General features: G+C 36.4%; 1 protein-coding gene across 22 annotated transcripts in view; it reads left to right on the top strand.

Annotated features, from left to right (window-relative positions):
- Nucleotides 1-23,377, top strand: part of ZBTB20 (zinc finger and BTB domain containing 20) — an 869,399-nt gene that overhangs the window by 319,461 nt on the left and 526,561 nt on the right. For all 22 annotated transcript variants that reach the window (XM_045166105.1, XM_045166753.1, XM_045161993.1 and 19 more), the window contains one exon: nucleotides 19,260-19,333. The gene's annotated coding sequence lies outside the window, so the exon portion shown is untranslated. The remainder of the gene's footprint in view (nucleotides 1-19,259; nucleotides 19,334-23,377) is intronic.

Here is a 23,377-nt window from a genome sequence, read left to right as displayed (position 1 = left end):
ATATTTATAATCATTCACAAAAGGATTAACATGCTAAGTAGGAGACATCCAAATGCTAACACAAAGTTAGCATCTCTATTAAAAGGAAATTTTAGCAGTAAGCTTTTATATATTAGGGAAGCATAGTCCTATCCTTTGGACTTTGATGGAATTTTTATATCGTAGGCCATCCATTTAAAACTTTAGCATTTGATGTATGTTCTAAGTTACAACCTCAAAAGTTTATCATATTTTGGAAAATTTATATCCCCCTTTAATTTTTAATGCTTGCATTGAATAATATTTGTCATAGACCACAGTACCTATCCCTGTGGGACTGTTATACTATCTTAATTCAGAAGCAATGCTATTGATTAAGTAATAGTTAATGGCTTCCAAACTTCAAGGCATTTTTCAGCCACTATTTCTTCATAACCTCACTATGAGCTTCCTGTGTGGTATCATTCATCCGAGGTCTTACTAAAATGTAAATAAATTACATCCAGCACACTTCCTCTATTTGCCCAGCTTGTTACTATATCGAAACAACTGTCTTAATGAAACACATATTGATGTATTGTGTATTTCTGTGCTAAACCAAAGTGAGGAGGAAGTTATATGAATACATAACAGAACCCACTTAATAACAGTTTTTGTTAAAGCATTTTATGAATTGGAGATAATCTGAGCCATGGGAGATGATGTAATTCTACATGACAGAGTTCACAGAAAGAGGATAGCTCCTCAGATAGCTCCTCCTGAAAGAGATGCACTGGGGCTTTTATGGTGCTTTAAAGCATAGTTAACTCTCTGTTTTTTTCCATACTAATAATGTAGTTTGAAATAATACAGTAAAAGCCAAAATAAAGTAACAAGTGTATTATCGAAAATGATTTGTCTTTGGTTTTGTAGACAATATTTAACTTTGGCATAAATTCACCATTTTACTTCTTGTTTTTCATAGGTTAAGGAAGCTATTCCTAGCATCCATATTATGAAACAGAAATGATCTGACACAAAGTATGTAATGTCATACTTTGTTGTGTATAATAGATAATCTTCATAGGGCATGATCAGATAAAATTTAGCTTATATTCTAATGAATAGCTCAACAACAACAATGAACAATAAGAATGAATAATAAACTATATAAGATCTATGAAATAAAATCATACTTGGTTAATTATTAAATTAATTTGCAAAAAATAATTACTATTGTTTGAGTAAGTACCAAATAGTGAAAATAAGAGGCAATGATGTGCAGAGGAGAAAAAGAAAGCCAAACTGGGATTAAAATTGTCATGTCTGAATTAAATGCTGAAGTGTCGGTAGTGGTTGACTGACCCTGTGATCAGACTTCCGGTGTTTGTAGTTTTTTTCTTATACTTTTCTGTATATTACAGTTCTTTTGCAATGAATATGTGTTAATTTTGTAGTCAAAAAAAGATTAATATAAAATGTTTCATGCTTCACTCACTTGCAAATCATTTATTGAGAGTTAACTGTATAAAATTTCTCAGGGAGAGTGGACACCACCAGCTAAATTTAGGGGAAAGTATTCCATTATACTGAAGAAGGAAATGGCAACCCACACCAGTGTTCTTGCCTGGAGAATCCCAGGGACAGAGGAGCCTGGTGGGCTGCCGTCTATGGGGTCGCACAGGGTCGGATATGACTGAAGTGACTTAGCAGTCCATTATACAAATAACCCATTGTCTCTAAACTTATTTAAGATTTTCTAAAAATTTCTTTTCTCATTGCTTCAAATTCCACAATGGAGACAATTTAATCAATGAGATCTTAATATGAATAATATTATGCTCTATACTCACTTCTCAACTCTATTCTGGAAGAAAAGCCTTTAGTATGTTGAGAATATGATCTGATATAAAGTATATTTTCCTACAAAGAAAGACAGTAGCAGCATCCTTTTCTCCTATCCTATTTCAAAGTTAGTCTCCTTGAGGAAAGCTGTACTTATAACTACCATTCTATTTTTTAAAAACTGCTTAGTCCAAGTCATGAAGACTCAAACTCAAGTGGTAAGCAGACTTACCCGAGCATTCATGTAACATGTAACAGCTAGGAAACTGACTAAGTATCAATGCAATCAATTATATTTTGTTAGAAATACTATAGAGGGCTTCTGTTACATGCTAAAAACATGTTATAAGAGGGCTTCTGTTACTTATGCGGAGGTTAAGAACAGCTTAGGAAAAGGTTCCACCTTTGCGTAATTATTAAAGGAAACCCTCTTCCAGATGATGTAGCTTGGCCAGGGAATATGGCTTATAAAACAGAACACACTGCTGGACTAGGTGCCCTTGTACAGGGCGCAACCTGCACAGTCAGTCATAGCTGCCCTATTTTATATGCTTTATTAGTGAGTTGAAAATAGCTACTATTGCTCCGTAGGTTCCAAATTATTCTATTCTTGCATAGAAAGCCAAGAATCACCTTCAGATGAATTTGTAAAAGATGCTTATCTAAGTTTTAATTTAGTCTTGAACCCTCATGATACAAATACATAACTTTTCTTCAGACATCTAATTTGAATAGCATTGAGGGTATAAGAAAATGAAATAAAGTAACCATAAAGGTATAAATAAGTCTATCAAGTCCAGTTCCTAGAACTAGGTTGATTCTTGTATGTTTTGAAAAACTATATTGCTGATATTAAGACTAAAAATAAATATCTTCCTATGATATCCATCAGTGTATAAAGAGATCACCATGTTTTATCATGAATAGCATGACCAATATTGATTTTTATGAGAAACAAATAATATTTTATAGGTGCATTTCAGTTGTGGCCCTCCATATAGATTAATAACATTTCATTAACGTGCAATTTGGTATTTTCAATCCCATAAAATACAGACCAGGTAGAATACACTTCATTCTGGTATAACTCAAATTAGGATTTTAGAATTTATCTAGATACTGAACTCCAGTGAAAGGACTGTATAACTTTTAATTTCCTATATATACTATTTCTCTAAGTTAGGCCTTCGATTGGTATTGGATGACTGTGAATTCTAGATGGTATTACTAGGAAACACTTAGAATCCAGCTATTCTTTGTTAATTAAAGGCAGAAATAGTAATCAGTTTAGGAGATGTATTAAAATTCTTCTATAGAAATTGAAAAGCCTAATAAAAACTCACAGCTAGAAAGTATCTACCTTCTTTACCTGAGAGATCAGCTGGAGAACTATTATTAGGTCCAAAAAATCTCTCTAAACATTTGTTTTGATTTTGCTCTAATCTACATAATAGAAAGGTGGAGGTTCCAAGTTTCTTCTTTGTTGTACCCTGTGTATTGCCTAACTGATACATACTACAAGTTGATGGAATTTCATCAAACACTCCATCATCAGACTTATTCACATCCTTAAGCAATTTATATAATGTTTGCATGTTTTGTTTCATGGATTAGATTCTTTGTTTTCCAAATAGAAATAGTAACATTTACTATTACACATTCCTGGGTCAAAAATGAATTATCATGACATTTTAATTAGATGAAGTTTGGTGAACACTTTGATTTCTTCAACACTTTGTAAATTGTGAAGCGTAATGTTGATTCAAAAAAAATCAGTAAGATATTTGAAGTTAATGCATCATATATTCTGAATTTCTACTGCACAAATTTTTGCCGATTTTCCCATTCCTTGCAGTCTTTTTGAGGGAAAAAAACAGTTTTGAAAATTCCTAGAAGCAGATACTACATGTTTATCTCATTTTATGTGATAAGAGTGATTTTGTAAATCTATTCATAATTTAAATGCTCTAGGAGACTCTCTCAAGGGAATTTTTCGTGGATCATCATGTAAAGCAAAAATCACTTTTAAAGTGCATATTACTCCCATTTCTATATTGGAATTTTCTGTTTTATAAGAGTTATTTAAGCTCCCGGAGGAATACATCACCTTAGTATGTTCCTGGGTGGATATAAACTAAGTGAGACAGAAAACCATGAAAGAATAATTTGGTGAATACTAACCTGATCCAAGTAAGTATCTGAACCTCTTTAGTGAGATCTCTGAGCTACTATTTTATAAAAGATTAAGTCTAGATAACATGTTCTCCACAATCACTTGGAATGGATTTATTTCAGCTCATTCAAGCTCTAAATTTCCTAGCAGTCCTCTATAAACCATGTAATTCTACCTATTCTCATTGAGTGACTCCTCTTAGCTCTGTAAAGCAAGGCAAAATTATTTATCTCCGATGGGTGAAGTTTAACACCCTAATCCTGATCCTCCATCAACCTCCCAATTCTCATAAAGTGAAGTGAAGTGAAGTGAAAGTTGCTCGGTTGTGACAGACTCTTTGCGACTCCATAGACTGTACAGTCCATGGAATTCTCCAGGCCAGAATACTGAAGTGGGTAGCCTTTCCCTTCTCCAGGGGATCTTCCCAACCCAGGGATCGAACCCAGGCCTCCCACATTGCAGGCAGATTCTTTACCAGTTGAGCCACAAGGGAAGCCCATGGCCCAACCCCAATTAAGGATTTTCAGAATTGACAGACATTCTTGTCTCCCATAATATTTGTACTTTCTAACGCTGTAGGCAGATAGGCAGTTGAGGATATTCTGTACACATCTAACCATCATGGAAACTTTCATTCAATAGCAGTTGGACTTCCTCAACCACCCATACACACATCCCTGCAGTTGGGTCTCTGATTCTTGCATTAAAAGGCAAATAATTTTGCTAAAGGAATATTGTAAATTGTTTAGGATCACTATGTAGAAGGAGACTATAAATTTTATTACCTAAACTGGATGTTTTTGAGAGCAAAAGGAGCTACATTAAAGATTATTGTGATACAACTGGTGTAAGTGGGGTCTGGTGTTTTAGTCGGGCCTACCTCCACTCCTCACCCTACCCAAACTTGAGTAGCAGAATATTTCAGCCAGGGCAGGGCAAGCCATGAAAACCACAGCTACACTGCTGGCTTGGTGGAATAGAACGTGAAAAACCACATGTCTCTGGGTAATGTCAAAATAGTAGCAATCTCAGTGGCAAACCAAAAGGAAGTGTAAACCTCATAGCTAGACTGAGATTGCAATTCAGGTTGGGGTAGGCAATAGCCTGGCATATTAACCAGAAATTTAATATGAAGGATTGGATGAGAAGACTACCATATGGCTCCTTGATAAAACTAACATGTTTCTGGTGGTTTGGAAGTCTTCATGCATATTTCAGGAAAGATCAGAGAAGATCCAAGATATTCACATATCCTAGACTGTAGAGGAGATAAGAAAGAGCCTAGTGGAATGTAAGAACCAAGGAAGACTTGTAAACTGACTGAACTTCGAATGAATTCTCCAGCCCATATACATATTTATCAGCAAAGTGTGTTAGTTTATTGACCTAAGTTGAGTACAACTCTGACCAGCCATTGGATATAAACTGCAAGTGATGCTGATGGCAAGTCTTAGTTAAGAAATGAAAATGGAAATTATAGAGAGACTTCAGTAGCTACATAGTATGAGGGAGACAGATGCCACAGAACTAGAAAGGTAAGTCAGTAAAAAGCAAATAAATAGCAATAGCACCAACAACACCCTGGGGGAAAAATTAGAAGTCATGGTTACCACAGCATATTATATAAAATGTCAATTTGCAAGAAAAAAAAAAAAGTGAGACATGTAAGAAAACAGGATTTTAACCCACACCCAGTTTAAAAAGCAGTCAATAGAAACTATCTCTAGGTTAGGGGAAGAGCAGACGTTGAATTCAGCAAAAAAAGACTTGAAAGTAGCTAATACAAATATGCTTAAATAAGTGAGGAAATCATGTTAAACAATTAAATACAGTATTACTACAATTGCTAGTCATATGAAGCATATTAATATAAGGGTATAAATTATTTTTAAAAGAAACAAAAATCTGAAGTTAAAAAGAACATGAATTAAAATAAAAAAAAATATTCTGGAGGGACTCAAAAGCAGATTTGAGACTGCATAATAAAAAAAAAAGTCAGTGAGCTTGAAATTGATCAGTAGAAATTACCTGATTTGAAAAACAGAAAAAAATGACGAAGAAAATAAAAAGAGCTTCAGAGATCTGTGAGAAACCATCAAGCATATTAACATGTGTGATGGGAGAGAATGAGGGCAGAAGAGAAAGAGAAGAAAAAGAATATTCAAAGTAACAGTGGCCCAAAACTTGCCAAATATTATGAATAATATTAATCTACATGCTTGAGAAGCTCAAGAAATTCCAAACATCATAAACATGAAAAATCTATACATAGTCACTTCACAAAAAAAAGCCAAAGAGAAAGAGAGATTCTTGAAAGCAGCAAGAGAAAAAAAGACTGATTCAATACAGGGAACACCATGATTAGCAGTTGATTTCCCATCAAAAACATTTAAAGTCAGAGGCAGAGAGGTAATATATTCAAAGTGTTAAAGGAAATAAAGATTTTAAAAATGATGATAAAGAATTTCATATCCAGAAAAACTGTTCAAAATGAAAGTAAAATAAAGATATTAAAATATAAATAAATAAAGAGAATTCACTGCTAGCAGATGTGCCTCATAAGCAATACTGAAGGAAATTCTTTAGGCTAAAAAGAAATGACAGCAAACATTATTTAAAATATGCCCAAATAAATAAATAACACTGATAATGTAATTATTTAGGTAAACATAAATATGGTATAAGTATATAAAAACTCAAAGGAGAAGGATCAGAACATAGATCAATGATATATAACAAGAAAATAATAGAGAAAATCAATGAAACCAAAAGTTGATTATTAGAAAAGAGCAACAAAATTGACAGATTTTTAGCTTGACTGACCAAGATAGAAGGACAGGATGTAACAGATTACCAGAATCAGAAATGAAAGAGGAGACATTATCAACCCCATAGAAATTTAAAAGGTAATACTATGAAAAAACATATTCCAAGAAATAAAGCAACTTAGAAAAAATGGTATCATTTCTAGAAATACATAAATTACCAAAACCGATTCAAAAAGAAATAAAAAATCTAAATGAACCTATAACAGTAAAAAGATGGAATTATTAATTAAGTGATCCTACTAAGAAAAGTCTGGATGCAGATGACTTCACTGTATCCTATCCAATATTTAAAGTAGAAATAACACCAATTTTTCACAAATTTTTCCAAAAATGGAGAGAGCAGGAACACTTTTCAATTCATTCTATTACAATAGTATTACCCTGAGACCAAATCCAGACAAAGACATCATAAGAAAGTAAAGCAGTATACCTCATAATTCTAGAAACTAAAATCCTCTGCAAAGTATTCACAAAGCAAATACAGCAATTTGTAGTATTATTATATACCCTAACCATTTATCCTAGGAGTGCAATTGGTTTGATATCGAGTAATCAATTCATGTAATATAAAGATCCGTATAGTCAAAGCTTTGGTTTTTCCAGTAGTCACTCATGGATGTGAGAGTTGGACCATAAATAAATCTGAGCACTAAAGAACTGATGCTTTTGAACTGTGGTGTTGGAGAAGACTCTTGAGAGTCCCTTGGACAACAAGGAGATCAAACCAGTCAATTCTAAAAGGAAATCAGTCCTGAATATTCATTGGAAAGACAGATGCTGAAGCTGAAGTTCCAATACTTTGGCCATGTGATGCGAAGAACTGACCCCTTAGAAAAGACCCTGATGCTGGGAAAGAGTGAAGGCAAGAGGAGAGGGGGACAACAGAGGATGAAATGGTTGGATGGTTTCACTGACTTGATGGACATGAGTTTGAGCAAGTTCCAGGATTGGTGACAGATAGGGAAGCCTGGTGTGCTGCAGTCCATGGGGCCTCAAAGAGTCAGATAGGACTAAGTGACTGAACTGAACTAAACTGAACATATTAGTAAGGGAGAGCACCACATAGCTATTGCACTAGATATTCAAAAACATATGGGAAAATCCAATATCTATTTATGACAGAAATTTCAACAATCTAAAAATAGAATCAGATCAGATCAGATCAGTCGCTCAGTCATGTCTGACTCTTTGCGACCCCATGAATCACAGCACTCCAGGCCTCCCTGTCCATCACCAACTCCCGGAGTTCACTCAGACTCATGTCGATCGAGTCAGTGATGCCATCCAGCCATCTCATCCTCTGTTGTCCCCTTCTCCTCCTGCCCCCAGTCCCTCCCAGCATCAGAGTCTTTTCCAATGAGTCAACTCTTCGCATGAGGTAGCCAAAGTACTGGAGTTTCAGCTTTAGCATCATTCCTTCCAAAGAAATCCCAGGGTTGATCTCCTTCAGAATGGACTGGTTGGATCTCCTTGCAGTCCAAGGGACTCTCAAGAGTCTTCTCCAACACCACAGTTCAAAAGCATCAATTCTTTGGCGCTCAGCCTTCTTCACAGTCCAACTCTCACATCCATACATGACCACAGGAAAAACCATAGCCTCAACTAGATGAACCTTTGTTGGCAAAGTAATGTCTCTGCTTTTGAATATGCTATCTAGGTTGGTCATAACTTTCCTTCCAAGGAGTAAGGGTCTTTTAATTTCATGGCTGCAGTCACCATCTGTAGTGATTTGGAGCCCAGAAAAATAAAGTCTGATACTGTTTCCACTGTTTCCCCATCTATTTCCCATGAAGTGATGGGACCGGATGCCATGATCTTCATTTTCTGAATGTTGAGCTTTAAGCCAACTTTTTCACTCTCCTCTTTCACTTTCATCAAGAGGCTTTTGAGTTCCTCTTCACTTTCTGCCATAAGGGTGGTGTCATCTGCATATCTGAGCTTATTGATATTTCTCCCAGCAATCTGGATTCCAGCTTGTGTTTCTTCCAGTCCAGCGTTTCTCATGACGTACTCTGCATATAAGTTAAATAAACAGGGTGACAGTATACAGCCTTGATGTACTCCTTTTCCTATTTGGAACCAGTCTGTTGTTCCATGTCCAGTTCTAACTGTTGCTTCCTGACCTGCATACAAATTTCTCAAGAGGCAGATCAGGTGGTCTGTATTCCCATCTCTTGAAGAATTTTCCACAGTTTATTGTGATCCACACAGTCAAAGGCTTTGGCATAGTCAATAAAGCAGAAATAGATGTTTTTCTGGAACTCTCTTGCTTTTTCGATGATCCAGCAGATGTTGGCAATTTGATCTCTGGTTCCTCTGCCTTTTCTAAAACCAGCTTGAACATCAGGAAGTTCACGGTTCACATGTTGCTGAAGCCTGGCTTGGAGAATTTTGAGCATTGCTTTACTAGCATGTGAGATGAGTACAATTGTGCGGTAGTTTGAGCATTCTTTGGCATTGCCTTTCTTTGGGATTGGAATGAAAACTGACCTTTTCCAGTCCTGTGGCCACTGCTGAGTTTTCCAAATTTGCTGGCATATTGAGTGCCGCACTTTCACTTTCAGGATTTGGAATAGCTCAACTGGAATTCCATCACCTCCACTAGCTTTGTTCGTAGTGATGCTTTCTATGGCCCACCTGACTTCACATTCCAGGATGTCTGGCTCTAGGTCAGTGATCACACCATCATGATTATCTGGGTCGTGAAGATCTTTTTTGTACAGTTCTGTGTATTCTTGCCATCTCTTCTTAATATCTTCTGCTTCTGTTAGGTCCAACCATTTCTGTCGTTTATCGAGCCCATCTTTGCATGAAATGTTCCTTTGGTATCTCTGATTTTCTTGAAGAGATCCCTAGTCTTTCCCATTCTGTTGTTTTCCTCTATTTCTTTGCATTGATCACTGAAGAAGGCTTTCTTATCTCTTCTTGCTGTTCTTTGGAACTCTGCATTCAGATGTTTATATCTTTCCTTTTCTCCTTTGCTTTTCGCTTCTCTTCTTTTCACAGCTATTTGTAAGGCCTCCCCAGACAGCCATTTTGTTTTTATATACCTAAATAAGAAGCATTCAAGAAAAAAAAACCCCTACAATTAATATCCTTAATGATGAAAAACTGAGTGGTTTAAGATAAGGGAAATAGGCAAGGCTGTCAGATCTCACCTCTTCTGCTAAAGATTGTACTAGTATATCTGTCCAGAAATGTAAGAAAAATAAAGAAAAAGAGGAAATAAAGCAAAGAAAGAAAAAAAAGGACCAGGAAAGAAAGAAATCAAAAGTATCCAGATTGGAAAGTAAAAAGTGTTATTTGCAGAAAATGTTATAAGTATGTAGAGAACATTAAGGAATGCATGCACACACACAATCTAAAAATTGAGCATAACACGTTCACTGAGTACAAGAGCATTATACACAAGTCAATTGTATTTCTGTATATAAGCATATTTCAGAATTACTAAGGGTTCAGTTCCAGATACTTCAATTAAGCAAGTCACACAAATCTTTTGATTTCAATAATTCATATAAAATTATGTTTACACTATACTGTAGTTCTATTAAGTGTGCAATAGCATTATGTATGTACACACTTTCATTTAAAATACTTTGCTACTAAAAATGCTATCATCTGAGACTTCCCCTAGTTGGAGTCTTTTGCATCAGAAATCAATAATAACAAATTGCCATCAGATCAGATCAGATCAGTCGCTCAGTCGTGTCCGACTCTTTGCGACCCCATGAATTGCAGCACACCAGGTCTCCCTGTCCATCACCAACTCCCAGAGTTCACTCAGACTCACGTCTGTCAAGTTAGTAATGCCATCCAACCATCTCATCCTCTGTCGTCCCCTTCTTCTCCTGCCCCCAATCCCTCCCAGCATCAGAGTCTTTTCCAATGAGTCAACTCTTTGCATGAGGTGGCCAAAGTACTGGAGTTTCAGCTTTAGCATCATTCCTTCCAAAGAAATCCCAGGGCTGATCTCCTTTAGAATGGACTGGTTGGATCTCCTTGCAGTCCAAGGGACTCTCAAGAGTCTTCTCCAACACCACAGTTCAAAAGCATCAATTCTTTGGCGCTCAGCCTTCTTCACAGTCCAACTCTCACATCCATACATGACCACAGGAAAAACCATAGCCTCAACTAGATGAACCTTTGTTGGCAAAGTAATGTCTCTGCTTTTGAATATGCTATCTAGGTTGGTCATAACTTTCCTTCCAAGGAGTAAGGGTCTTTTAATTTCATGGCTGCAGTCACCATCTGCAGTGATTTTGGAGCCCAGAAAAATAAAGTCTGATACTGTTTCCACTGTTTCCCCATCTATTTCCCATGAAGTGATGGGACCGGATGCCATGATCTTCGTTTTCTGAATGTTGAGCTTTAAGCCAACTTTTTCACTCTCCACTTTCACTTTCATCAAGAGGCTTTTGAGTTCCTCTTCACTTTCTGCCATAAGGGTGGTGTCATCTGCATATCTGAGCTTATTGATATTTCTCCTGGCAATCTTGATTCCAGCTTGTGCTTCTTCCAGTCCAGCATTTCTCATGATGTACTCTGCATATAAGTTAAATAAGCAGGGTGACAATATACAGCCTTGACGAACTCCTTTTCCTATTTGGAACCAGTCTGTTGTTCCATGTCCAGTTCTAACTGTTGCTTCCTGACCTGCATACAAATTTCTCAAGAGGCAGATCAGGTGGTCTGGTATTCCCATCTCTTTCAGAATTTTCCACAGTTTATTGTGATCCACACAGTCAAACGGAGAAGGCAATGGCACCCCACCCCAGCACTCTTGCCTGGAAAATCCCATGGACGGAGGAGCCTTGTGGGCTGCAGTCCACAGGGTCGCTAAGAGTCGGACAGGAGTGAGCGACTTCACTTTCACTTTTCACTTTCATGCATTGGAGAAGGAAATGGCAACCCACTCAAGTGTTCTTGCCTGGAGAATCCCAGGGACGGGGGAGCCTCATGGGCTGCAGTCTACGGGGTTGCACAGAGTCGGACATGACTGAAGCGACTTTGCAGCACAGTCAAAGGCTTTGGCATAGTCAATAAAGCAGAAATAGATGTTTTTCTGGGACTCTCTTGCTTTTTCCATGATCCAGCGGATGTTGGCAATTTGATCTCTGGTTCCTCTGCCTTTTCTAAAACCAGCTTGAACATCAGAAAGTTCACGATTCACATATTGCTGAAGCCTGACTTGGAGAATTTTGAGCATTTGTTGACTAGCGTGTGAGATGAGTGCAATTGTGAGGTAGTTTGAGCATTCTTTGGCATTGCCTTTCTTTGGGATTGGAATGAAAACTGACCTTTTCCAGTCCTGTGGCCACTGCTGAGTTTTCCAAATTTGCTGGCATATTGCCATAAGAAATAAAATAATGAAACACTGAAATATTGAAAGAATTACCCAAGTATGACACAGGTACATGGAATCAGCAAATGCTTTTGGAAAAAATGGTGTCTGTAGACTTGCTTGATGCAGTTACCGCAGTCTTTCAATTCGTAAAAAATGCAATATCTACAAAGTACAATAAAGCAAATGTAGTACTGTGCTAGTACAGGCGTACTTCACTTTATTCTTTGTTTGTGCCACAAACAATGAAATTTAGAAAACAATTCTATTCACAAGAATAGAAAAAGAATCAAAAAGAATAAAGGCATTTTTAGAAAAACTGACAACCTGATCCTAAAGTTCATGTGAAAATGCAAAGGACTCAGAACAATAAAAATAATTTTGAAAAGGAGAACAAAGTTAGACAACTTAACTTCCAGGTTTTAAAAACTTTTTAATAAAAACTATAATGAAGAAGAACATACAGTACTGATATAGAAGTCAGTAAATGTAATTGTAAGTAATTTTATTATGTGAAATATAAATGAATATCCATGGTGCTAAGAGTATACAAAAATTTTTTTAAAAAATTAAAAAAAAGATTTCTACCTCACAGCATACACAAAGATTAACTCAAAATAGATCATGGATCTAAATGTAAGAGCTAAAACTATAAGACTTCTATAAGGAAATGAGAAAATCTGCATGACCTTATGGTAGACAGAGTTTTATATCTGACCCTAAAAACATGATACAAAAAAGAAAAAGTTTGGTAATTTGGGTCTCATCAAAATTAAAAACTCTTGCACTTCAAAGGATTCCACTAAAATTAAAATACTGGGAGAAAATTTATGCTCTACAAATATATATCTAATAAAATATTTTTAAATTTCATAATACATAAAGAATTCTTCAATAATAAAAAAACAAACAACCCAATGAAAAAATTGGACAAAATATTTGAATAGATATTTCACAAAAAAATATATTAAAATGTCTAATAAACACATTAAAAGATGTTCAGTGTCATTAATCTTTAAGGAAACATAAATTCAAACTGAAGTGAGATACTAGTTTACACCAACAGTTGTGGCTGTAATAAAAGACAGGTGGGGTAACAAATACTGGTGAAGACAGAAGGAAACTGGAGCCCTCGTAGGTTGCTGGTCAGAATTTAAAATGGCACAGCCTCTTCAGAAAATAACTTGATATCTTAAAAGTTAAACTTATTTTTCTGACCCAGCAATTCCACTTCTAGGAATCTCCCTAAGAGAAATGAAAACATGTCCACAGAGAGGCATATACATGCAAATGCACGTAGCAGCATTATTCATAATAGTAAAAAATTGGAAGCAATCCACATGTCCATCAACTGATGAATGGATTAACAAAATGTCATATATTCATACAATGGCATACTATTCATACATAAAACGGAATAGAGTATTGCTATATGCTTTGTGCCTGTGTGTTCACTCACTCAGTTGTATCTGACTCTTTGCAAGCCCATGGACTGCAGCCTGCCAGGCTCCTCTATCCATGGAATTTTCTAGGCAAGAATACTGGCGTAAGTTGCCATTTCCTGTTTCAGGGGATCTTCAAATCCAGGGATCAAACCCCCATGTCTCCTGCATTGGCAGGCAGATTCTTCACCACTGTGCCACCTGGGAAGTCCCACTATATACCACAGCATGTATCAATCTGAAAAACATTATGATAAGAGAGAAAAAAAAAAAGCCAAATGCAAGAAACCACATAGTGTGTGATTGCATTTATAAGAAATGGTCAGAAAATGTAAATGTTTGGAGACAGAAAGCAGATTAATTGTTGTCTGGGACTGGGAATAATAGTGGGGATTGACTGCCTAAGAACATGAAGGGTCTTTTTTGGAGTGACAAAAATGTTCTAAATGAATTGTGGTGATGATAGCTGAACTCTAAATTTACTTAAAATCATTAAATTTTGCACTTACAAGGATGAATTTTATTACATAATTATACCTCAATAAACTTAAAGAAATTATGCTTATTAAAACTAAGGAAAGAGATACCTGGCAGATACTCCCTTAACCAAATGACCAAGATTAACATCCCTAGTGATAAGTCATATGGATATCAGAGACCCCATGACATGATGTTATCAGAAGAGCACTTCATTCTTTTGCATTCTTCTCTGATGCTTTTGAACTGTGGTGTTGGAGAAGACTCTTGAAAGTCCCTTGGACTGCAAGGAGATCTAACCAGTCCATTCTAAAGGAGATCAGTCCTGGGTATTCTTTGGAAGAAGTGATGCTAAAGCTGAAACTCCAGAAATTTGGCCACCTCATGCGAAGAGCTGACTCTTTGGAAAAGACTCTGATGCTGGGAGGTATTGGGGGCAGGAGGAGAAGGGGACAACAGAGGATGAGATGGCTGGATGGCATCAGTGACTCAATGGACGTGAGTTTGAGTGAACTGCAGGAGTTGGTGATGGACAGGGAGGCCTGGTGTGCTGCAATTCATGGGGTCGCAAAGAGTCAGACACAACTAAGTGACTGAACTGAACTGAACTAAAACTGTAATCCCAGGCTAATTATGAGAAGTGAAGTGAAGTGAAAGTCTCTCAGTCGTGTCTGACTCTTTGCGACCCCATGGACTGTATAGTCCATGGAATTCTCCAGGCCAGAATACTGGAGTGGGTAGCCTTTCCCTTCTCCAGGGGATCTTCCCAACCCAGGGATCGAACCCAGGGTCTCTCCCGCATTGTGGGCAAATTCTTTACCAGCTGAGCCACAAGGGAAGCCCAATTATGAGGAAACATCAGTCAGATCCAAACTGAGGACCATTTCACAAAATATCTGACCACTACTCTTCAAAACTATCAAGGTCCTGAAGAACAAGAAAAAACTGAGAAATTGTTACAGATCAGAGGAGACTTTAGAGAAGAGCATTTTGGCAACCCACTCCAATATTCTTGCTTGGAGAATCTGAATGATGTGCTACAGTCCATAGGGTCGCAAAGAGTCAGACACAACTGAAGCAATTTAGCATGCAGAGGAGATTTAGGATAAAAGATAGCTGAATGCATCTTTTTATCCATGGATCTAATTAGATGCATTTATCTAATTATCCATGGATCTTTTATCCATTAGATCCAAGGATCTAATCCAAGATACCAGGTAGATTAATTCAGGTATCCTGGATTAGATCCTTGAAAGAGACAAAATATATTAGTGGAAGAGCTGGTGACATCTGAATAAAGTCTGTAGTTTAGGTAATAGTATTGTATCAGTGTTAATTTCTTACCTTGGTTATGTACAATGTTAAAGTTAAGAGAACATAGTGAAGGAAATATGAGAATTCTTTGAGCTACCTTTGCAACTTTTCCATATATGTGAAATTATTTCAAAATTAAAAGTTAAAATGTTTAAAAGAAATGGGAAATTTATAGGTTAAAGGGGAATTGTGGTTCAAATGTAATGTGCAGATATTGTTCAGATCTTAATTCAAACTAGTCAGCTGTTAAAAAAAATAAAGTCAATCATTTGAGAGAATATTTAGTAACATTAAATAATTACGATTATTTTTGATGTGATACAATGGTGTTGTGATTTTTTAAAGTCATTATTTTCTAATAATACATACTAACATATTAATGGATGGAGTAATATGACATCTGGGATTGTCTTTAAAATGATCTGGTGGAAAAAAAAGTTAGAGCATAGATGAAGTAAACATTGACCTCGGGTGATAAATACGTATGAGTTCTTTTCTTTTGGGGAGAGGGGAGTTCTATTTTACTATACTCTCTATTCTTGCATATGTTTGAATTTTTTCACAATAAATTTTAAGTGAAAAGGAAACAAAGACTAAGAGAAATAATCAAATATCGTCATTTGGTCTCTATGCTGACCACAGGCGAGTGTGGTCATAGAGAGGTGAGTGAACTCGCAAAAACAATCTGAGCAGGATATAATTGGTGCTGAAGAATTGGGAGAGCATTAAGAGAACTGCCTGGATGAGCATAGACTTCCTAAGCTGGAGTGCTTTGTTGATCTTTCCTTGAAGTTCTGTGACCTGGTGATATCTAAAACCTCTACCTATGTGAGGATTTTAAAAAGTAGAGTGTAGTCAGAAGCAGCCCTTTTTCCTAGTCAATACTAAGATCTATAGTTCTTCACCCCTCTTAAGTTTTTTATTGTCTGGGGATTTGTTTTTTGGCCTTGTGACTTAGGATGGGTTGCTGTAATATAATGCATTTGCTACTTCTCTGGAAAGACATTCAGAATCTTTAACTAGTGCAGAATATGTACAACTCTCTTTGCTAAAGGGTCTCTGCCAAGAGAAGCATTCTTACGGGCTTTGTAATTTGCATTGATTACTGAGTTGTTTACCAGTGCATCACTGGCTGTTGACTGTATTCTATAAAGCCTGGCAAAGTTCTATCTTGATTAAAGAAGTCTGACATTGGTGGTCAATTTTAATAACTAAGGTTGTTCTGGATAACTTGAAAAAATTTTAACAGATTTTGGAACTTGAAATGTCAAGAGCAAGTTATTCTTATTGATGACACGTACTCCGGAAATCTAGTATTTTAAAGGTGGATTCAGTGTACAGTACTGAACTTAACAAAAACAGAAGTTGAAAAGTAGACAATAGTGCCAAAAATAAGATCCTAGTCTTAACTTCTCTGCTCCTTAATCTAATCTGGCATGCCTTCAGAATATTTCACTTTCTTGATGACCAGTCTTCCAAACAGTTTCTAACCAATACTTAACCCCACTGCATAGTAGCAGAGTTAATGATTTCTCATGAGGCTGATATGAATAGGAACCATATTCATATCAAAGACAACTGGTCCCACTTCCAGGTCCATCTTTGGGCCAAGATACGTAGTCGCCAACAGTGAGTTGGCGACTGTATTTTTTGAGTCCTGGCGCAAAGTAAGATCCATCTGTTTTGCCCAGCCGTTTGCTTGAGTGCCACAAAATGGTCCTGTTATTAGTCTTATTTGCGGTCCTATTTAAGGTTAGGGGATAATATAAATAAACTTCAGTCCTCCTTATGATGAATGTAGCATGGGAATTAAAAGTGGTGGTGGTGGTAGTGGTAAGTGATGTTGCATCTCTATTTTCTCAATTGCTCTGTTTTCTTTGGATTGGAAAACAGACATTTAAGAATGAGTTTGTCATCTGGAAGGATAGTTGTGACCAAGTTTCCCTCAACAGGATACAAGATGTTATTTTTGAGCTTCATTACCCACACCAAGGGGGAAAAAAGAGAAAGGGAAAAAATAAATAAGGAGGAAAGTGAAAGTAAGGAATAAACAGGCAGAGACAGAAAAGGGAAAATAAAGGTCAAAGAGGAGAAAGGAATGACATGCAAAGAGGAGACTATAACTTAGTAGACTTTCTATTCATAGAAACTGCTTTATTGTTTTGAACTGAGTTCAATTCACTCAACATCTGGTGAATTAAGGAAAAGGAAATCTGACACTAAATTGAACTGCAAGTTGTCAGTTAAACAGTTTATATATAAATATGCAGTCTTGTTTCTATCGCCTTTTCTCATCTAAACTAGACAGTGAATCAGTTTCACTAACCATATGTGATTGGTGAGTAGAACAGTATCAGTTGGTGATTCAGATTTATATAGAGATGGGCAGCTCTTATATTTCTGAATCATTTATTAGGGATTATTGTTATTCGACATTATTTCTGAGCATGAGTTATTTTTGTCAGCTTCTTTTATGAATGTTTTGTTGCCTTATAAGGAAATATGTGCACTCCCCTCCTCATAGTCAGTTGTCCCTGGTGACGCCTCCATAATTTCTGTCTTTACACTGGTGCATTTTTGGTCTAATTCAGGCATGTGAGAAGCAGGGGAAAAGTTTAGTTAGTCAGTGATTTTGTGTGTGTGTGTGTGGATCCATTCATGGATAGATCTAGTGAATTTGAACCCGTTTGAACGTACAAACTGTGTGCATCAAATAGACACAATACACAAAATATTCTTTTATATAATCCAAGGGAAAACGAAAGTAGAACTCACAAGTAAGAAATAGATACATTTTCAAAAATAGATGCAGTTTCAAGGCCGATTTATGATTATGCTCTTATATGTGGAGATGTTAAAATATTACCTTGCATTAATATGAAGATGGACATAAACATACCACATTTAGTGCTACAAATATATAAAAAATGGACAGCATGATGTAAAGTAAAAGATAATTGTGTTATCTCCTTTTTATACTAAAAATCTATATTTTTCTAAACCTGTTGTATCAATTATTTGAAGCTAAAAATAAGGATGACTTAATCCTGTCTGGTTTTTTTAAATATTATCTTATTTATAGGTGATGTTGTATGAAAAAATAAAGGGCTACAAAAATTAATATGACATTTTAAGCCCAGATAGTTATTAAATACTTTTATCTTAATGCCTGGACTCTTAATTCAAAAATTAAAAATAGATATTTTAAAAGATGCATTTATGGTTATTTAAACCAAGAGAGGTAGTTTAAACCCTGATGGTCTTCCCATGTTGCTTAAAACAGCAGTGCTTCATACAATAAGCTCTATAGTATGATGTCATCTGGAGTGCACTAAACCCTTAATGCCTTGCAATGGGCATTTGTACTGCTAAATATGTTTCTTTGCCTCTGCTTCACCGTTTGCCCCTCAGTCATTTGAAAGCAGTGGGTCTAATGTTATTTTCCAATTTTATTTGAAGTTGTAATTTCCCTTTAATATGTGTATTCAGACTGTAGATTTTCTTCTTTATTCTCTGAAATAATATTGTATGTAATCTTGAAGCTTTGAAATTGTTTAGGAGTTTTGTGTTTTTTTTAATCAGAATATAGGTAAAATTTAGAAACACTGACTTTCTAGTCATATCATTATGAAGTCCTTAACATGGAGGCATATTTTGTTTTTCAGAATTGCTTTTTCTCCTCTTTAGATCCTTTTCTTTTCATTAAAAAACTACTCTGGGAAGAGGGGTTTTTTTTTTTTTTCCTTAACAGAAAAAAAAAGCTACGCTTGACTGATAATGCATTGCTTTGGATGGTGAAACATTATGAAAGTTTAATTTTTAATTAAATCTGAAATACCAATTATAACTGAAAGAGATTTTAACCTGTTTCTTTTCAGACTGCCTGAAGTTACATTTAGAGACTGAAATCACTGCACCTTAAAAACAAAAGATTGAGCTGCGCTGCATTCCTGTGAGTGAAAGCTTCCTCTACCTTCCTCTGTATTTTTGTGACCCACTCAAAAAGGGACAAAAATAGTGGTCACATAGTAACCAGACATGAGTAAGAAATTTGAATATCCCTGAAGAAATACATGTTTAAATGATTTCCTTCTTTAAAAAAAGAAAATTTGTAGGGCTCAATATTCAGTATGTCTTTTTTATCCAACCTAAATCCTTGCTCTTGGCTGGTTTGAATTGCGTTCGGGAGGGTGTCACCCACCGTGCATCAGCACAGTGACACACACCCTGTCAGGAAGGATCCTTACATTTTGGTACAAGTCTCTTTGAAAGTAACAGATTTCTAATGGAATCAAAGTAGACTCCGTTTTTCCTTTGTGATGTCATTAGAAATTTTTAGCCTTTGTGTCAGTGTAAATGGAGAGAAAGAAAGTTCATGATGACATCACAAGATTCTGTTGCCTTGAGGACTTTGGGCAAAACTAAGTAAAATGCATAATTCCCTTGTGTGCGTGTGTTCCCCATTCTGCTATGAAGCAGTCAAAATAGCACATCTTATGTCTTCCCGTGAGCTACAAGGCTGTCTCTCAGAGCCCCATTGTTCCATAAATGCATGTCAGAGTCTACCACAGTCTGGTCTACCCTTATTTAGCTGCTGTTTTGTCAATGTACTTGGAAGAACAATTAACATTTGGGATTTCAACGTCTGAATAACAGGCAGTGAATAGAACCCAAGCATATAAAAGATTCAGACGCCCAGGGTAAGAAAACAGAAGCTTATAGTTGGTGGGGGGAAAGGAAAAACACTTTAATGCCTCACTCAAAGGTTATGAAATACTACAAGGAAATTCAATGTTATAATTTTAAAAATTTTAGATAAAAAAATATATTTTGGTAATGAAATCCAGCAGGTTGTGATGTCCTCCTAAGTTTCCATTTAATGTGCTATGTGGTCTTTTGCTAGAGAGTCTTAAACACTTAAACAGCATTCATCCCCTTGTTCATGTTGGAATGCCGAATGTGGGGTGTATTGCATTGTGGTTTTCAGAGTGTCACGGTGCCTTTAGACAGAGTACACTAAAGGTGATTCAGATGACTTCTTCCATTTTCACTTTGGTTTACTTCACTCTTTCATTATCAACTACAGTTCTCATATGTTTACTGTAGACATTTCTGACATTGCTTAAACGTCCCTGCCTATTGTCTAAATTCTTGCTAGGTCCATTTTTTTTGGAAAGATGATGCATGGACAGAACAAGATCACCTCACTGTCAGGGTATCTGGTGAACTGGAGGGAACTTTGGCAGCTTATATTAATGTATGCTGTCCACTGAGCATAGTGCCTGGCTGATATGAATGAATACATGATGATTATTGTTATTTTTGTCATAACTATAAGAGTCAGGAACTATAGATGGTAAGCTCTCTAAAATCAGGGTCTATTTCTTATTCATTTTTGTGATTCCCAGTGCTTGGCATAGTAATAGTAATCAAGAAATAACTATTGTTATTAGTACAATTAGGAAATTTAAGTCAGAACTTTAGGATTTATTCATTCAAAAATTATTTATTGTGGAGATGTGTTGAATGAAGTTTTTGACAGTGAAGAAGATAATTATAAAGGAATTTGTCAAAGACAAATCTATTATTCACCATATAACATTAGACATCAGTCTCCTAGCCCTTCTCTTCTTTGACTTTATACTTCTTTCTCCTGACCAGAATGAGAAGTGCCCATTCAAACCATATCCTTTTTGTCTGTGAAGTGGGCTTCACTAGTTTTCCATCTAGTTGTGTCTTACATGTCATATACTGAAGTCGTCTCCAAAGATAAATCTACCTGACTCTAGGATGGATAGTGCTGTGTACCTGCTTGTCTATGTAGCAGATTGTGCTTCAAGAAAATGGGGCAAATGGTACAAAAGATACTGGGTCAAGAGACCAGAGATTTGGGAAGTTGCCATTAGAAACTTCTACTTTCAGTGCATTGAGAGCCAGAACCAATTTCTCAGCACAAATAAGATGACAGCATTCCTTAGAACTCAGAACCATTTGACCCTTTCTAAGTTTAGCTTCCTGGTTTCTTTCTTTTTTTTTTTGCTTGTTTTGCTTTCTTTTTAACATAAAGTTTTCTGCCCCCCAACACCAATTTTAATTTATTTCTAAAAGGGGTTCCTTTATTTTTATTAAATTAGCTTCTGGTGATGCAAATGAAGGCTCTCATAAAACTTGGCCTCTGAGGCAAAGCTAAAATGATAAAATTTAAGCTTCATGAACTGTACTGTTATCATGTGGAATAATGTTTAGGGACATCAAATGACTTTATAAACACATTTAATATTTTTTAAGATTAAAAGATTGAGGTGAAAGGGATTTAAGGGCAAAGTATCATCAAAAATTACAGGTAGAAAGTATATAAGAAATAAAAAGTCCAGTCATCTTATTTTGAAATAAGTAAATGGAGTCCCAGGGTAGGGCATGCAGGTTACCCAAATGATACTGACTACCAATGCAAATCACCCTCAGACATCTAGGACTGAGAGTAGACCCAGTTTTAGACTCTGAGTGTTTGATCTTTCTTCTACACTCAGAGTCTGAGCTGTGTTTGCTGAGGAGCAAACCGTCTCAGGCTCATCTTATGAGACCCACTTAACTGCGGTGCCCTCTTCCAACTAGTCCAAAATTCATATATAAAGAGCTGCTGCTGCTGCTAAGTCGCTTTAGTCGTGTCCAACTCTGTGCGACCCCATAGACGGCAGCCCACCAGGCTTCCCCATCCCTGGGATTCTCCAGGCAAGAACACTGGAGTGGGTTGCCATTTCCTTCTCCAATGCATGAAAGTGAAAAGTGAAAGTGAAGTCGCTCAGTCATGTCTGATTCTAGCGACCCCATGGACTGCAGCCTACCAGGCTTCTCTGTCCATGGGATTTTCCAGGCAAAAGTACTGGAGTGGGGTGCCATTGCCTTCTCTGATATAAAGAGCATTATGGTACATTATGATATTATGCCTCTGGTTGTATATTGAGTCACATAGAGGCAAAATTATGTCATATAGAGGCAATTAAATTTATTGACTTAATATTCTTTATGATGATTTCTGGGGCTTCCCAGGTGGCGCTAGTGGTAAAGAAACTATCTGCCAGTGCAGGAGACGTAAGAGACATGGGTTCGATCCCTAGATTGGGAAGATCCCTTGGAGGAGAGCATGCAACCCACTCCAGTATTCTTACCTGGAAATCCCATGGACAAAGGAGTTGGTGGGCTACAGCCCATAGGTTTGCACAGAGTCAGACACGACTGAAGCAACAGCATGCATGCATGATGATTTACAAAGCAGACAGAAGGCCATTAGTAACTTCAGTAGTCTAATTGGGCTTACAGGCAAGATAAAACCGGTAATCTGAACAGAGCCATTGTGACATGAAATTCAGACTTCCCAAAAGGGTGCATCATGCATGGTGTCAGAATGTCATTGTTGCCAAGGGTCATTTCCATCAGAGAAAAGTTTTTTGGGTCTGAAAAAAATTGAAATAAACTTTAATAATTTAAAATAAATTACTTGCTCTAGTAATTTATTTCAGGTTTCCTTTATTGGATTCTGACATTTAGCAATCCAAAGAGACCATTGTAGGGACTTTTTTATTATTTTACCCAGAGCTAAATCCTGGGTACATCTTAGTTTCTTTCTCAAACGTATTTATCCTCTCCAGAATTTCCCAACTCCCACCATGAAGAAACTCAAGTCACTGTGGACAAAAAATTGGTGGCCTAAGTCTTTGTGTCCCAAACAGGAGACATTGTTCTGCCTTAAAACATGTCATGGAAGCTTTGGCATATAGAAAAGGGACAATTAGAGAATGAGGATGCCAGAGCAAGGCCTTAGATGTAGGTACCCAACAAAGTTTCTCCTCAGACCTCTTCCCTCTTTTTTCCATAATAATGAATTAAAATTTATTCTATGCCTCTTATGAACAATTAATTTTACCAGAATATATAGATAAATAGTGCCTATTTTCTATCATCAAGGAGTTCATAATCTAGTTGGACAACAGATATG

Source organism: Bubalus bubalis, chromosome 1 (genome assembly GCF_019923935.1).
Source record: "Bubalus bubalis isolate 160015118507 breed Murrah chromosome 1, NDDB_SH_1, whole genome shotgun sequence".
NCBI lineage: Eukaryota > Metazoa > Chordata > Mammalia > Artiodactyla > Bovidae > Bubalus > Bubalus bubalis.
The sequence above is the reverse complement of the archived record's forward strand: the minus strand, read 5'-3'. Positions and strand labels throughout refer to the sequence as shown.